Raw genomic sequence first — 18,150 nt, forward strand, 5'->3', positions numbered from 1 at the left:
TTTTTTTCTCTTTTTTTTTTTTTTTTTTTTTCAAAAACCAAAGATTAGGCTGATGGAGGAGAAGAATCCTTCTCCATCAACCTGATTGCAGAATCTTCTTTGAACAATTTGATAAACTCTTCTTTTGAGAATGGCTTCTGGTAGATTTTCAAGCGGTGGCCATTCACAATAAGAGGAGTATGAAATTCATCAATAGTTTTTACTCGAACTGCTCCATTGCTAAAGACTTCATCAATCTCATATGGCCCAAGCCAATGAGTTTGAAACTTTCCTTTGAAGTCTTTGAACTTTGAATCAAACAATAGAGCCCAATCTCCTCTCTGAAACTTTCTTTCTTTGATATGACGATCATGCCATTTAGATCTTTGGTGCTGAACTAGATCGGTCCTTAGAATTGCATCTTGTCTTATTTCATCTAGCTCATTTAGCTGGTCCATTCTGTGTCTTTGAGCTTCTGAGAGGCTCATTCCCAATTGGACTGCCATCTTGAAGGTCTTGATTTGGAACTCAATGGGGAGCAGGACTTCCTTCCCATAAACAAGTTCATAGGGAGAATGTCCTGTTGTGTTCTTCCATGTAGTCCTATAGGCCCATAAGGCTTCAGGGAGCCTTTCCGCCCAATCTCTTCTATGAAGATGAACAGTCTTGGTGATAATGCCTTCAAGAACTTTATTGGTAGATTCCACTTGGCCATTGGATTGCGGATGGTAGGGAGTGGATGTTCTGTGCTTGATCTTGTATTCCTCCATCAGCTTCTCCATCAATTTAGATGTAAACTGGCTGCCCTGATCTGTCACAATTTCCCTTGGGACACCAAAACGAGTGAAAATATCCTCAAAAAGAAATTGAACAACTGCATTTTCAGTGGCAGAAGGCAATGCTTTTGCTTCTACCCACTTAGTAACATAATCAGTACAAACCAGTATATACCTCTTTTGCTTTGATGGTGGATTAATTGGTCCAACGAAATCTAGAGCCCATTTCTCAAAGGGTTAGATGCATACCTGAGGCTGTAGAGGCATTTCATTTGAAGGAGTTGGTTTCCCAACTCTTTGGCAGCTGTCGCACCTTCTAACATACTGCTTTGCATCTTTAAAGAGAGAAGGCCAATAATATCCTAGAGAAAGGATTTTATAGGCTGTCCTCTTGTCAGCAAAGTGCCCGCCGCAAGGTTCATCATGACATGCCTTAAGAATGTCAGGCATTTCATCTTCCCGAACACACCTTCTGATTATACAATCTGGCCCTGTTTTGAACAATTCATTAGAAATCCAAGAATAATGTGCACTCTCCTGAATGATTTTCCTTTTCTCATTAGGAAACAAGTGTAGAGGAAGCTTCCCTGTAACAAGATAATTAGCCATATCTGCATACCAAGGAGTCTTGGTAGTTACTGCAAACAAGTATTCATCTGGAAACTTATCTTCTACTGGAGAATCTTCATTAGTGTTTTGGATTCTAGACAAGAAATCAGCTACTGTGTTTTGTTTTCCAGGTCTATCTAACACAGTAATGTTGAATTCTTGCAAGAGTAAAAGCCATCTTGTAACTCTACCATTAGTGACAGGTTTGTTCATTAAATATCTTATGGCAGAGTGATCAGTATGGACAAAGGTTTCATAACCGGTTATGTAGTGTCTAAACTTGTTGATCGCATGTACCACAGCTAAGAACTCTTTTTCTGTAACAGTATAATTTAACTCAGTGGGAGTCAAATTCTTACTTGTGTAATAAATGGCATAAGGGATCAAATCCTTTTGTCCCAAAACAGCTCCTAGAGCTGTATCTGAAGCATCAGTAGAGATGTGGAAAGGGAGTTTCCAATTTGGCCCCCTTAAGATGGGTGCTTCAGATATTCTAGACTTTAAAGCTTCAAAGGCAGATTGACACTCAGGATCCCATTTAAACTCACAGTCTTTGGTAAGCAATTTAAAAAGAGGAGATGCTATCCTAGTGAAGTTTTCAATAAATCTTCTGTAATACCCAGTAAACCCAAGAAAACTTCTAACATCCTTCTGGCAATTTGGAACAGGTAACTTAGAGATGACTTCAACTTTGGATTTATCAACCTTAATTCCATCTCCTGAAATATGATGTCCTAAAACAATCCCTTCAGTAAACATCATAAAACACTTTTCATGACTTAAAGAAAGATTTGTTTCCTTACATCTTACCAGTACTTTTTCCAAATTTTCCAAAGCTTCTTCAAATGTATTACCATAAACTGTGAAATCGTCCATGTATACCTCTACACAATCATGAATCAGATCTGAAAAGATTCCTAATACAGCCCTTTGAAATGTAGCGGGTGCATTGCACAATCCGAAAGGGAGTACTCGGTAGGCAAAAGTTCCCCAAGGACAAGTGAATGTGGTTTTGTCTTGATCTTCAGGTGCTACCTGAATTTGATTGTACCCACTAAAACCATCCAAGAATGAGAAATACTTTTTACCTGCTAAAGTGTCTAGTACCTGATCAATAAAAGGTAGAGGGAAATGATCCTTTAAGGTTGCCTTGTTCAATTCTCAATAATCAATGCAAACTCTCCATTTACCATTCTTTTTGGGCACTATAACCAAGGGAGAAACCCATTGGCTATCTGAAATGGGGTAAATGAAGTTTACCTTGAGCAATTTCTGGAGTTCTTCTTTCACGATTTCCCTAAGGTTTGGATTCATCCTTCTTTGTGGTTGTCTAATAGGTCTGCTATTTTCTTCAATGTAGATGTGATGAATACAAGTCTTAGGATCGATTCCTTTCATGTCAGTGTATTCCCATGCAAAGGCAGTGGAATGTTTTTGCAACAATTTAGTTAATTCTTCTTGTTGTGGTCTTCCCACGTTTTTGTTAATGTTCAATGTTTTTCCTGGAAGGATTTCAACTGTAGAACTACCAAACTCTTCCATTGAGAAGAGAGACATCTGTCTAGAGGAGAGATATTCAATATCTGCATCTATCTGAAAATGTGTAGAGTCATAATCTAAATATACTTCAAAATTTTCTAATGTATTTAGAATTTGACTGTCTTCACTTATCTCAGAGATGGTTAGAACAGGTTGAATAGTATCTTCATCCTCTACCCATTCATCTTCTCCTATTTCTGTTATAGCTTTTGCTGGGGGATACAAGTTGAATTTCTTGGTGGAATTACCATCTGATATATACATGTCTCCAGACCTACAGCTTATGAAAGCATCAACTGTGGCCAGCCAAGGTCTTCCTAATATAAGAGGATGTCCTCCTAGATTGTTCTTGGGAGTTAAAATCATAAAATCAACTGGATATTCCCAAGAATCTAGAGAGACTGGAATATCTTCCAATACACCATCAGGTTTAATGATTGATCTATCTGCAAGCTGCAGCAAAGTAGGTGTAAAGAGAAGGTTAGGAAGCTTTAACTGATCCATGGTCTGTCTACTCATGATGTTGATCGCGGCTCCTAAGTCAATCAGAGTATTTGGGATTTCAACCCCATTAATATGAGTTTTGACAATAGGGCTACCGGGATCTACATATTTTTGCATGGTAATCTTACCCATCATAATGTCTGCAATTTTTCCAACTAGACGTATCCTTTTAGTATCTCTGGTTCTTTTTCCTGTTTTCTTCAAACTCAACTCCTTTATTGTCTTCGCTAGAATGGTAATTTCTTTAATGGCTTGTAACAAGGGGATCTTGATACATACATTCTTCAATTCATCTAGGAAGCTATAGTCAGGCACCCATATCTGCTTTTCCACCCCTTTGTCAATTTTCAATCTTTCAGGAAAGGGAGGTGTAGCTAAAGGTGTAGGTTGCTCAACTATGGGAGTTGTAGAGGTTGATTCTTTTTCTTTTTCTTTTTGGATATTTTGGTTTTGAAGTGATACTTCAGAACCTTTATTGACTTTGAGAGATTCCTCCTCAGAAATGCTTGGTTGTTGAACACTTGTAGAAGGTTGATCTAAGATTCTACCTGATCTAAGTTGTACTTCATTGAGAGGAACAACCATATAGGTAGGGAATGGTTGACCTTCCATCATGTAAGCATTTTGAGGGTTCCTATTATTTGGATTTGGTAATGGCTGAGAGGGAAGTTGATTTGATTTCTGCTGGGATTGAAGCGCTAATTGAGAATTTTGATTTTGTGGAGGAGGTTTTTGTTGTTGAGGGTATGGCAATGATAGTTGTTGACCTTGGTTTGGAAGTTGTGGAGCTTGCTGATTCTGAAATGATGGAGGATATTGATAGAATTGAGCAAATCTCCCATAAGGATTTTGCATGCTTTGCATCCATGCTTGGAAAGCATTTTGAGGTTGAGGCCAAGGTTGTTGCCAAGGATTCCAATTTGGTTGGGATTGAGAATTCATAGAGTTGTTAAACCCTTGATTCTGTTGTCCTTGCCAAGGTCTCCTTGCAATAAAACAGAGAGATTCAAGTGTATCTGGATCCTCTTGAAAGACTGCTTTGAGGCCAGGAATTGAGGGACAATCCTTGGTCTCATGAGTTTCTGAGAAAATTACACATGTTTCTACAATGTGTGCATCTAAGGGACATTCCCTTAAAGCATGTTTCTTTCTACATTTCGGGCAAAAGATAGCCAAAGCCTTAGCTTCTGCTTTTTGTTTATTGTGAATCTTAAGGGTATCAAGTTGTTCACTAAGACTCCCTAAGATGTCAGTTTTAAATTCATCAAGCATACTGCCGATTTCAGCCCTACTCACTGATCCTGTTGCAGATTTATTTTCCCTAAGGAGAGAAGGATCTCTAGGCCCTTTTTGAGTTTTTGATTTGCCCCTTGAGAGATGGATACAAAGTTCTGCTATGTCATTGAGAGAAAGTTGAGAAATATCCCCTTTCCCCATCATGTTTAAGATATCTATCCATTCATCCCTGATGGCTTTTAATAAGAGGGCTTTTAAGGTCTCTTCATCCAAGGTATTCATTTTTGCTCTTTTCAAGTTATATTGAAACCTTTCAAGTAAATCTTCTAGACTCTCATCTTCTTTTTGTATCATTTTAAAAACCTCGTCCTTGTGATTAGTAGGCATACAATAGTCTAAATACCTATCCAAAAATGTATGTTTCATCTCATCCCAAGTCCTAATGGATTGAGTGAGTAACCCCATGAACCATTTCAAAGCTTGATCCTTCAGTGTTGAAGGGAACAACTTGAGTTTCTGAGAGTCATCCAGGTAGTCATAAGTTCGACACACCACTTCAAACTCAAATAAGAATGTTTCAGGGTCCTCAGTCCTTAACCCATGGAAGTTAGGGAGGACAGATGGTGATATGTTTTTCATGGTGGCTCGGGAATCCTCATTAACAATGGGAAACCCAAATGAATTATCCCCATTTCTATTTCCTCCTCCAATGGGACCTCTACCTCCATTATTGTTATTGTTGTTTCCTCCTCCTCCTCTACCTCTACCTCTACCTCCTCCTTCTTCCTCTGCCATGATGATTCTCCTAGGGATTTCAAAATCTTCTGGTTCCTCTACAAAAGGTGAATGAGAAGAGATTTCTCCTTCTTCTTCAGATGATTCCAATTCCTCAATTACAATTGGTCTTCCTGTAGGAGAAAGAGAAGAGTCTCTTCCTAGTTCAAACTCAATAGAAGGTGTAGGAGAGTCAACTCTTGGCTCTTGAATTCCAGGAATTCTAGGACTAGGAGTTTCGGTTGGAGATAAGGGGGGTGTCTCTTGTCTATCCCTTGAAGCAGATGGACTTGTAAAAATTGAACTTCGAGCTCTAGCTAAAAACCTTCCTCTAGAATCTCTAGCTCTATGCATGTCATTTTTTATTTTTCTTCAAGTCAAGTTAATAGTTCTTTTTCTGTTCTTCTAGCTCACTCTAGGTGCAAGAAGAGAGCATACTCAAGAAACTACCAAATTAATAACTTTCTCTTTTCTGATCCTCCAGATCACCTTGCAGTGCAAGAGGAGAGCATACTTCGATAGGTTATCAACTTCTTTCCTTGAAATCTTTTTATGTTTTTTTTTATGTTTTTTTTTCTAAGAATATGGCTACTTAGTTTCACTTCCCCGACAACGGCGCCAAAATGTTTAGTCAATTTAGTGTTCCTAAATTGATGTCATTAATTGTCAACCCGGGGCTCGTAAGCTGATGAAGTGAAGGTGTACTATATGTACTTAAGCAACCTCTTAGAGTTTTTGTCGTTTGGGGGTGTTGTTTATGGTTGATTTATCTTCCTAAAATGGAGTGGTGATTTATAAACAGATGAGTGATGGTGTGTGTAAAGTGGATTTTAGATGAGTGAGAGTGTGTGATTAGTGATTTCTAACTACTTGCTGAAAAGGAAAAGCTTAAATGAAATAAATGACTTGAAATAACTTGAAAGCAAAGAACCACTTTCTAATGGCATTAGACACCATTCATGTTGCTGCAAAATAAAAGGTAAGAAAATCACTTAAAAGACCAATGATAAAGTTTATCTCTTCCTAACTCTCTGCCTCTAACACATAGTACTGTGTAAGACACGATTAGGAAGTAGCTAAAGATAAGTCTAAGAAATGATAAAAATGAGAAAAATCTACTTTAAAGACTAGTTATGATGTTCAGCTCTCTCTAACTCTCTACCTCTAACACATAGTATTGTGTAAGACATGATTAGAGAGTAGTTAAAGATTAGTCCAAAAAGCACCCAAAGCCAGCTGCAAGTTATTAATATTCTGATCTTTAAAAGATAGACAATTTATGATAAAAAGATCATTCATATGTTAGCAAACCACTTTGAGAAATAAAACTAAAAAATCAGCTATGAAAATAAAGTAAAAGCAGCAACTTGAATCTGTCAACTAAAACTACCACTAGATATTTAAGCAAATACACAAACACAAAATCAATCCCGGGCTTAAAAACCTGCAAAAGAACAATGCTGATCAGCTAAAAAGAAAGGCTGGAAATGAAATAACAAAAAGAGAAATTACACTGTACATGTTTCAAATAAGAGAAATGCTGAATAGAAATAAGGAAATGTTGCACATAAAATACATAAAATACTTTACAAGGCTAACATGAACAGGGGCCCTCCATTCATATCATCCAAAGAAAACTCAGAGAATTGTAAACTTCAGAACAGCACTGTTTCTATTACTCCATGTGCAGAAACATACAGTTCAGAGTGCTAGAATAGCACTATAAAAACAGAGTTTTCAAATGCTCTAAAATAACAACAAGTTCATAAAGTACAGCAACTAAAAAGTAACCTTCAGCGTATGCAAACGCTTAGTTTTATAGGCATCTGAAAGACGACCTAATGCGTACAGCTAAAACTGGAAAACTAACTAACTTTCATGCGTAATTAAGGAACAAAACACGTCATAATGCTGCGTGGATGAGCTGGAGGTTCTGGTCGACATGGGCATTGAATCCAGAGTTGGATTATGTCCCCCACGGCCTGCATAAGACGGACAAGTCACCTTTTAGACTGACGTGACCTAGCAGCTTACGTATCACCGTTAAGCTACCTTTATTGACCGTAACTTGACCCTCGTTGACCGGAGGTACAGATGACGTGGATGGCTGAACAGATGGCACAGGAACCTCGAGCACCTTGATTCCTAAGTGCCCATGTGGCTCATTTGGCAAAATGACACGTGGAACCTTTAGTTTAACAAAAAGGCCGCGGGATCATCAGATGGTTGCGGAATCAGCAGATGGCTGCGGAATGCCTGTAAGTATGTCAAAATATAAACAAAACAGTCACACATTAGCAAAATCCCTAAATCATGCTTAATGCCATCATATGTAATGATCTGGGTGAGTTTATGCAGCAAAATGGAACAAAAGGGAGATATGAATGAGGGAAACTGTGGGAAATGATGGATAACCAAGTGTAAAGTAGAGACTCTACACTACTTCTACTATCAAACTTGCGGAAGCTTAAAGATCGAGCTAAATCAGAGCTAAACACATATAACCAAAAGAAGAAGAATCAATACACATAAAACACAGGAAAATACCTAGGGGAAATCCTCAACTAAAAACCCCACTATTCGTATTATCATACAAGGTGGAAATACATCAGAATTATACAAAGCCTTAGCTCTCATAGCTAGCCAACTCTCAGTACAATCCTCCTGGATGCTCACAGGAAAACCTTGCTTCTCAGAAGCCTTCTCCTTTGCCCTCCAAGCTCCTATTTCCTTGTACAGTTACCTTTGGGATGATCTCATTCACCCAGTGTAACACTGCTCTCACACGCTGCTCTAACACACTATCAGTACTGCAAAATCCTCAAGGAACCTTTCCTTGACTGCATGCATGAGTTTCCTTTATAGGAGAAACCATGCAACTGATAGTACACTTTCCTTGACATTTAGCTCAACTGGGTCTTTCTCAAAATAGACATGCATGAGTTTCTGATGAGGGAATCTTCTGTTATCTGGAGTACATTGGTTGAGTGCATGCATGCGTCAACTAACTGATAACTCACAATTAATTCCTCAAACAGTTTGGAACTAATTTAACTAGACTTAACTCAGTAAACTAAGCTAACTAATTACAACTCAAATATAACTCAATCTTATCTCCTTAATTAATGGATAATCTCCTTAATTTAAGGGATAAATGTTGCATGACTTCAGAAAGACTTCTAACTTGAATTTCTCCAACTAATTAACTCAAGATAAATTAATTAATTATTTCCAAGCAGTTGGTGAGACTAAATTCAATTTTAATTCAAGGACAAATTAAAATTGGAATTTCTATATTCTATTTTTATCATTTCTTGTTTCTATTTTCAACAGAAGATGGGATTGAACATCTGATATATTATTTGAGTTGCAATCTCAATGATACATAATTTAAGTACTCTTATGTCAAAAAGCTAGCTCTAGATGTTGTTCAATCTATACAGAGATTTTGTCACTATATATTGCTCTGAAAGACCACTATCATTTTGGATTGCAACCCTATGACACATATTTCGTCGCGTCAATTGCTGGGGGGAAAATACTCAAAATGGATCGTCATTTTGTAGCAATTTGATTTGGAATTCACCAAATCCAAATCAAAGAAATCTCTAGTTTTTTCTAAGCTTCTTTGCGACCTTCCCTTGAATACCATTGATTCAACATCAAACCCATCAATTTTGGATGAGTCTCTGTTCCTAATTTCATCATCTGACCCATGGTATGGAGATATATTGATTTATCTCCAGACCCAAACTTTCCGACCTGATACCTCTCACTCGCAACAACGACGTATCCGATACCAAGGCAAAGATTATCTGATCATTGGCAACACTCTTTACCGTCATGGTATCGATACAATTTTACAGAGGTGCCTCACTCATGAGGAAGCCAAGAAAGTTTTTAATGATTTCCATTCAGGTGCTTGTGGTGGACACTTATCTGGTTATGCTATTGCACAGAGAATTATTCGTGTTGGTTACTTCTAGCCTACAATATTCAAAGATTGCATTATTTTCGTCAGAAGCTGTCATGCATGCCAGATCTATGACTGTAAAGTTAGATTACCACCTACACCATTGCATCTTGTCGTAGCTATTGGACCATTTTCCAAATGGGGCATTGACTTCATGACATGTAACCCTCACTTGGCCAAGGGCAATTGGTACATTATAGTCGTTGTTGACTATTTCACAAAATGGACTGAGGCGATGCCTACATTAAATACCAGAGATGACTACAATTTTCTTTTTCAACCACGTGGTTGCCTACTTTGGTGTACCAAAGGCTATAGTTATAGATCATGGGTCACATTTTCACAATCACATGATGACTGAATTAACTGCCAAGTTAGGACTTTCACATGATATTTCTACTCCTTACTATCTGCAAGCTAATGGACAAGTTGAGGCCATCAACAAAGTCCTTAAGTGAATGATTCAAAGAATGATAGGGGTTCATAAAAAAAATTGGCATTTAATACTGTACTCTTCTTTGTGGTATCAAACCTCAGTAAGGAATGCAACTAGATTCACACCCTTCAATTAGTGTATGGTCTGGAGGCAATCTTGCAGATACAATGTGAAATTACATCTCTTCAACTCACAATTGACCTGTTACCAAACAGTTTTGACGAAGAAGCACGTTTCTTAGAACTCATCCATCTAGATGAAACCCGTCATGAAGCCGCATCAGCTAACGAAGCACATAAGAAACAAATCAAGGTGCAATACAACCAAAATGTCAAGCCTCTCATTTTCTAAGAAGGAGACCTAGTCTTGCTTTATGATTAGGAAGCTGATAAACTAGGAGTAGGAAAATTTGAACCACTATGGATGGGCCCTTATATTATCAAGCATGTTTTGGAAAAAAGTGCCTACGAGTTGGTGGATTATGATGGAATTCCATTGTCACAACCCCGAAATTAGTTGTATCTCAAATGTTACTATGCTTAATTGAGTGTAGTAAAATCACTGTATATATGCTTTAATTGCATGTGTGTGTGTCAGTGTGTCTTTTAGAGTTTTTATGTGGTTAGTAATCTGCTTTTCATTTGTTTCAGATGTCAGAACCTTTGGAACCATTTGTTGGTTACGCTGATGGTGCTAGTCATAGTACGCAGAACCTATCTTCTACAACATGGGCCATTTTCGCTCCAAGTGGTGAGTTAGTGAGTTTTCAAGGGATTTGTATCAGTCGCTCTACGAAAAATATCCTTGATTATAGTGCATTGATCGAACTTCTCTATGATTCCATTTCACTTGGCATTCGTCGAATCATCATTAAGCTAGACTCACAACTCATCATACTGCAAATAAAAAATGTTTATACCATCTGAATCCCAACTATTCTTCGTATGTTCCTTATATTTTTTCTTTTGAAAAGACATTTTGAGTACATTCAACATCAACATATTTCCATAAAATTTAACACATTAACATATTCATTAGCGAACTATGTGTTAAACAGACATTTGCGACACATGTAAAAGTAAATTTTCAATTCACATCATTAGTTGAATAGGATTGCATATAACCATATATAAAAACTCTAAAAGTAAAATAAATAGATAGATGTTTTAAAAGTTTTTACAAAATTTGTGTCCAAGACATGTTTGGTCATCTGACCTAAAAACTCAAAATGCATACAAAAATCATCCTAAGTAGACCTAGTGATGCTCATGATAACAGGTCATAGCCTGAGCTATCATGCGCAATAGCCTAATCCAATGGCTAGGAACACCAATAGTATGGTGCTACATCCTCATAGGTAACTCCTCAATCTGGATATTTGGAATACCAAGGGTTAACCCCTCTACATGATCCTGCAACTCTATCAGTGTCTCGGTCAAATCCAAATACTGGAGAAGTGCCCTCCCGACATTTCTCCGCCCTGGTCCACCTGCCTCCTCTTGATGTCCCATAGGTCGAACATTACCAACATCTGTATGCGTGAGAACGATCTTAGTTTAGTCTTGGAAACATCAAAAACACAAAAACATGTAGAAACTTAAAAATCAAAAACATTTTGTCAAAAAACAATTTACCTATAGCACCCCATTGAGCGCCCACTGGTAACTCAACTTTGGATCTTCGCGAAAATCCATCCCTGTGTACGGATGCTCCTTGATGAAAATGTTTTTTCAGTCGAACCAACTTAAGAATGTTGTAGAAAATGTGATTGATGACTGACCAACATGTCTAGCCATTAATTCGACCCACCTCTGCATCTGTGGATCTCTAGGACTAGCTACACCTAGTGTTACATGCTGAGGTTGCATCAATGGAATTCTCTCTAAGGTAAAAGCGATTAAGAGCGATCCATAGATAAAATTCTGCGTCTTACTACTCTTTACCTTTGTCATTTGCTCTTTTAGTGAAAAAATCATGACCTCACACCAGTTGAATACAATTGGCTCAAGACACTCAAGTGCATACTACATGTATGATCTGTTCGCTAGATGAAGTATCACACTACCTGCCAGCTTTTCGATAGTGAAAAGGATTGTTCTCAAAGGAAAATCACATACATCCTTGATGTTTATTTTCCCATCCTTGCTAGGTTGTGTACCTGGCCGACAAAACTGTCGAATATAGTCCCTCACCAATTCAACTCCACAAGCAAATCCTGAAAGAGAAATGGGGGCACCATGCCTCAACAACCCGGTAAGAAAGTAAACATCATCGATCATAATACGGACCACTTTTTCCCTTATGTGAAAATCCTGATCCATTGGATGCCATGCATGAACTAAGAACTGCAATATTTCTAATTTTTGCCTCATCCCAAACAACCTGAAGTATTTGAGCAACCCACAGTTTCTGAAGGCCTCAACAGTACCTGGATCATTTAGGGCAACCATGTCTTGTTCTTCATGCTCTCTTTCTCTCCATGTAATAGACACTCTAATCGGATGAAAGCCTGAAATCAAACAATAAGCTTAGTTAGGATCCATTTCATGCAAAAAACTGAAGAAATTTTGGGCCAAATAGGTGAAACAAATTTGTGAAACTCGCCCAGCACAGCCCAGGCAAGGAGACAACGGGTGCTCTGCAGTGCATTTTTCAATGTGGAAGGTTGTGCTAATCCCAGGGCGAAATATACTAACCCCATGGGGCCCTAAAAACCTAAAACAATTGCCTGAAATTGCAAAAGAATGACATGAAAATAAAGAGGAGGGGTAAATCTTCTACTTGGTCCAAACGGCACGAGAAATGATCCATAGAATCTCTCGCAATCAATTGCTGAAGTTCAAGGTAGAAAACTAGTTCATAGCACAAACTAAATGGTAAATATCAAATGGTGAAAATGACATGGTAAATTCTTGTTTTTTATTTCATGTTCATTAAATGAATAAACTCTAGTATTTTCCTATTTTTACCAATGAAACAGGTATGTTTGATCCGTTTGGTGTTGTTTTGAACATATTTACAGCTGATACAGTGAATTTGACCTGCACGTTCATGAATTGTATTTTGACCATAGAGCATACTTTTATCTCTTTTTCGAGCTCTGTTAAACATCGAAAAAGGAACCCCTTGGAGTCCTCTTTAAGCTCTTTTCAAACACTCAAAATATGAAAATATTGTCAAGCGCTTGTCCTTTACATCTCATTAAAGAATTGGAAACGACATCTACTCAGTATAATTTTAACCCTTTTCCAGACTGAGATAGATTATTTACGAAAAAGGAATATGTTGATTGAACATGGTCAATAGGTTCTCTCTCATATTATTTTACACTTTTTCGGACTTGAGAGACAAATCTACGAAAAAGAACTAGTGGAGTTTTCTTTTTGTCCCTCCTTAAACTCTCTAAACATGAAAAGGACTAAGTTATCATTGTCATTAATCTCGTTAAAACGTCAAATAGCGACAAACTTGTCCATCATGACAAGATCGAGTTTCACCTTCGCTAGACTCGTTAAAACATCACATAGTGATGGGTTCACCTGAAGGGTGGAATTATATAACAAGCATATGTTATCCTCCTCAAGCTTGATTAAAAATAAAGAGGTTTTGGTCAGCAATGGCTAGGGAAAATGGGAAAAGGGGCAAACCACTTTATGGCAGTAGGTCGCTCTTGAACATGACACATTCACATCATCTCTGTGACTATTTGGGTTGGGATATCTTCTTGATGGTTATCATACCTATGGTCTATAATACCCTCCATTACTTTGATTTTGGGTCAATGCTGCCAATTCATTCAGTGTCGCCAACATGTTCAAGAGAAGTCACTCAGTTAAAATTCATCCTTTGCAATACTCATAAACCTTCATTTTCATGACCGCCATTCCTGAACCTTGTGTCGTCAGTCACATTCCGTCTCCAAAAATCATTACACTCGTTTCATGTTGTTGATGTGGGATACATCAAGGCCCTCCTGCGACGAGTCACTTCTTTTTGACATCAACACAATAGCCAAGAAGTTGACTTAGAAACACCCTTTTAGTACGTTGGGGCTTGCATACATCAATGGCAAGTTTCTCGCTTCCAGCGATAGGTTGACATCACTGGCCTTCGACCAGAATAATTTGTATGGTGTTCGACATCAAAACATCCATTCACACCATTTAGAATGTATTGCAATACCTTGAGGATCATTATCATTATCGGTGATTTCTCTCACATCTGTTAACGGCTTACATCATTGGCTGGTAATCAAATGATGTCTTCCCATGTTCGACTTCAGATCACATATTCACATGGTTAGACTCGTACTTGAGCGAATGATTGAACGAGATAGAATACCCCAGATCTAGTTTCATCCATACGGGTTACAATTTCAGGAGAGTACTAAATCATATGTATGATGGCTTTACACTGATGGTCATCCCATCATGGGTATATATCTATAGACGACTATCTATGCACATGTAATGAAATTTTATATGTGTATCATGGGTATGCCTTCCCTCAGTAATTCATGAAAAATCCAAAATATCATGATATTATGTATTATAATTGATGCAGGTTACCATCCCCTTCAGAACCTCCTCATCACATTGTAAAGCATGTTTATGAGAGATTTTTCGGCGTAAATCACATGATATTTCATTTGTCGACGCATTTTGAACCAACCAATGTGGTTCATCGTTGGGATAAGTTGAAGAATCAGATTTAGGTTGCATGTTCAATAGACAGAGCAAAACATCCAACAGCTATAATTCTTGACCAGGCAATGGCTATATTGACTAGCTAACGGCTATATTTGACTAGGAAATGGCTAGTTGCACCGGACTCAGGGAAAAAGGAGCATAATTGTATTAATTAAAAATTAGAAATTAGAAAAAGTTAAAGTTATGGATTTAAATAATTATTAAACTAATAGCTAGTTGTACTATTATTAACTTTTAATTTAATAATAGTATAACTAACTATTAATTTAATAATTATTTAAATCCATAACTTTAACTTTTTTTAATTTTTAATTAATACAGTTATGCTCCTTTTTCCCTAAGTCCAGTCCAACTAGCCATTTCCTAGTCAAATATAGTCATTAGCTAGTCAATTAGTCATTGCCTAGGAATTATAGGAGTTGGATGTTCTGCTCTGTCTATTTAACATCCAACCTAGATCTGACTCTTCAACTTTTCCTGATGATGGACCACACTGGTTGGTTCGAAACGTGCCGACAAATGAAATATCATGTGATTTACACCGAAAAATCTCTCATAAACTTGATATGGATCACAGAAGCCTCAATTCAACAATTGTAAAGCATATCACTCGACATTATCATTTTCGACTACATCCTTTAGGGGGCAACTATTACAGGTCTATTTGGGCACATCACTCCCTAATTATATTACTACATGCCTTAGACAATTCATCACATTGAATGCCATCATTCCTGAAAGTTTCCTGGCCTGAAGACATCTTGAAATGACTCCTTGAGGGACCAACGCAACCTTGGTCAGGGGTAAGTGCACTACAGAGCACTTAGGCCCATTCAAGCCTGCTCTGCAGAGCACTTAGGCCCACTTTGACTTGCGCTGAGTGACATTGAGTGAAAACTTCATAGGGTTCTGGGAATATTCCTTCATTCTAGACCATTCTAGAAGATTCCCACCTCTTATCCTCTCCTATGAGCTCGAAATTAGATAGGGAATGAATCAAATAACCTCCTATCCTCTCATCCCTTCCTCCATGGAAATTAACTCCCAAATTGGAAATCCATTCAATGCCCAATTTATGACAAAACCACCTCCATTTCCTTATAAATTGAGCACTCATCATAGTGATCAGGGGCTGGACTTTGAGAATTTGTAAGGAGATACTGTTGGTGTGAGGTTTGAGATTGTAAGAAAGTATTGTTATGCTGCCAGAGTGTTGTGCTTTTGGTGTGATGAAGGATGGAACTCAAGCTAGATGAGTGACATGGGATCAAACTTCTTTGGTTGTAACTCTTCCTTCTACTTAATAAAGTTGTTTACACCTTTTCCCATATTCTTGTCTTTATGTATGATGATTATATGTGTAAATGCTTTCGATTCCATTTTCTTATAGTAGATAGATCTCTTACTTTGATTGGTTTTTGTCTTTTGTTTATGATTGCAGGTACTTATCAAGCAGATTTAGTTCGAGAAGGAGCGACGAGAGCTATTTAAAGGAGACAAAGGGAAGCGAAAGATAACAAGTAGGTCCCTTGTCTTATTTATCTTCTATAGAAAAAGGTTAAACTCTTTAAATATGTTGTTCTAGGTGTAGCTACCCACCTAGGGAAATTGTGTTTATCTGTAGATGAAAAATTCCACGTAACACGGAGGAAGAACCAAATACTCCATAATTGCATCCCCTCACAGGCGGTCATATTCCATTTGGAGAGATGGGGATCACACCTCCACAAACATAAAGAGATACAAATGTTTGTAGTATAATGTTCGATCAGCTGAAGAAGATGATCATGCAACATAGGCATAGATATTTCTAAAAGGATCCTCAGAATCCAATCGAAGTTTCCACATAAAAGGTGATCTCCGCTAATATTAGAAGAAATATGAGGGCACTTATGGCAACAAATGTTGCATTTGCTACAACGGCACAGGATAACTCTGAGTACTTGTTGGAAGGGAATTCCAGGTTGAGAAGAGAACTTGCAACTGTGAAGCAATAGGCAAAACATTTTGCAGCAGAGAACCAATGGTTGTCATCAATCAACCATGCAAGAAGAGTTGGGGCCAATGAAGGATACCATGGTGTGACTATATGATGAGATGATACTAATAGAATAGGTCATGGTTCCTCTCATTGGCATTTAGAAGAATGCACAAGAATTTGGTCAACTCCTAAATATAGAAAACAAAGCAGTTGACCAAATGTAGGAGTGGAATGCCAAATATCTGGATGCTCCATAGAATTTTGGAAAGAAGGACAATATTGTCGCATAAATAAACAAAGTTTAGTTGAGACTCCATCTACAGAATTACTCGCATCTCAGAGCATAGTTTGTTAGCACTATGGTTGTGTATAATCAACTACAAAATGGGTTTGAGTCTCTTACATAGAAACATGGGATGCCCACCATCATATCTCTTGAAAAAATCAAAGGAAGGGAAGTCACCTTCAAGGAGATCAGGGAATATATTAAACAAATCAAGCAGGAATAGAATGGGAAGGTTTGGAGGTAGCCAAAGACATTATTCTGCAGTATTCCTTTGCACTAGTCAAAGCGCACATGAAGCTCTCATGGATGTGGAATAATGAACATTCAAGCTCCAAGAACATATTGATAGAGGAATTGGAGGTGAAGATGTACTACAAAGGAGACTTATCAGTTCGGGTGGAAGCCATCACAAAGGAGTTCAGAGCATGACATACTTACATTACAAGCGAAATCCATGAGGAAGAAAATGATTTATCCATTTGATGAGTCTTTGTCCCATTGTCAGTTTTATCTTATTAGGCCACTATCTCATTTATAAATTGTCTTATGTAATAAATTTTATGTAATGAAGTCTAAAGGACACATGTGGAATATGAAAAGCCACACATTGGAATGTAATGAGTCATGTAGAGACTATGAACGATCAAAGGAGTCAAAGAGTCATGAGGAAGCTCAAAGTTCATTGTCAATTTTTATAAATAACTCATCATAACTCAAGCAAAGGGATTTTTGAAGGCTTTAGATTCTAGAAGTCTTTCCTTGGCTTCTCTTGTAAGACATAGGAGATAGATCATTTTTTTGATAAGCAAGTTGTGGCTTCATGTTCCGCTATTAGATATAGTGTTTCATTCATGTAATAGTGTACTCAGGATCTTGCACTTTTAATCAAAAGCTCAATGATCCAACATTCATTCTTACATGTATTGTAGATGTAGTTTGACTATTCTGGTCATGTTTATGGTATATGTTTCTTTATTTACATACTAAGTTAACGAACTAATTTGTTGCTTAGTAATGGCTATTATTGAATGAACGTTGTTATGATTTAATGATTGTTCTTTACTATGTGGAATAATATGTAGGTATTCAACAAGTCTTTCTCTTTATTTCTAGGTCCCCCTTTAGGATAGTATTAGTACTTTTCTAATCAGTGGTTCGCTTCCTTGACCATCCCTAGAAGTCTCCCTCATATACCTTACGTTGGATGTCTCATAAAGCTTAAATTCTTGCTGCCCCAAAGTAGTGTGTGTTCTCTTTTGTTGTTTGCTACCCAAGGCATATCTTTAAAATATTCCAATGGTGGCTAGACCATATGACCGGATGCGACTCCTACACCAAATGGTGTGAG

This window comes from Pinus tabuliformis, chromosome 9 (assembly GCF_031772625.1).
Source record: "Pinus tabuliformis cultivar Carrire ecotype Pingquan chromosome 9, CPIR1, whole genome shotgun sequence".
NCBI lineage: Eukaryota > Viridiplantae > Streptophyta > Pinopsida > Pinales > Pinaceae > Pinus > Pinus tabuliformis.